General features: G+C 31.8%; 1 non-coding gene across 1 annotated transcript; it reads right to left on the bottom strand.

Moving 5' to 3' along the window:
• Positions 1–472: 472 nt before the first annotated feature.
• LOC113564692 lies at positions 473–651 on the bottom strand. Its single transcript, XR_003408246.1, has one exon. It is a non-coding gene; the product is annotated as a 5.8S ribosomal RNA (ribosomal RNA).

Raw genomic sequence — 651 nt, 5'->3', positions numbered from 1 at the left:
GGTTATACGGGCCTGGCACCCTCTATGGGTAAATGGCCTCATTTAAGAAAGACCTAAATCGTTAATTTCTCATACTAGAATATTGACGCTCCATACACTGCATCTCACATTTGCCATATAGACAAAGTGACTTAGTGCTGAACTGTTTTCTTTTCTTGTTAGTTTCTTTTCCTCCCTTACGCAGGTTTTTTCTATTTCCGAATCATTAATAAGAGACAATTCTAGATGAAAAATAATTCTATTTTTTATGCTAGACATTTCTCAGTATTACTAGATCGAAAAAGAAAATATTTATCTTCGTTTTTCACATCCAAATGTGAGATAATGTTTTTCATATATATTTTTTAATATTATGAATAAAAAAATTATTATTTTAACCAATAATATTATTGGATAATATTATAATATTATATATATTATTATAATATACCATATGCTTATAAAATTTATAAACAACTTAATTAGCATTGTCTTACCCTCAACCATATGTAGTCCAAGCAGCACTATAAAATGAATTAAAGTACTTAACAGCATGGACTGCGATATGCGTTCAAAATGTCGATGTTCATGTGTCCTGCAGTTCACACGATGACGCACAGTTTGCTGCGTTCTTCATCGACCCACGAGCCGAGTGATCCACCGCTTAGAGTT

This window comes from Drosophila erecta, unplaced genomic scaffold, assembly GCF_003286155.1.
Source record: "Drosophila erecta strain 14021-0224.00,06,07 unplaced genomic scaffold, DereRS2 tig00000329-arrow-arrow-pilon, whole genome shotgun sequence".
Taxonomy (NCBI): domain Eukaryota; kingdom Metazoa; phylum Arthropoda; class Insecta; order Diptera; family Drosophilidae; genus Drosophila; species Drosophila erecta.
The sequence above is the reverse complement of the archived record's forward strand: the minus strand, read 5'-3'. Positions and strand labels throughout refer to the sequence as shown.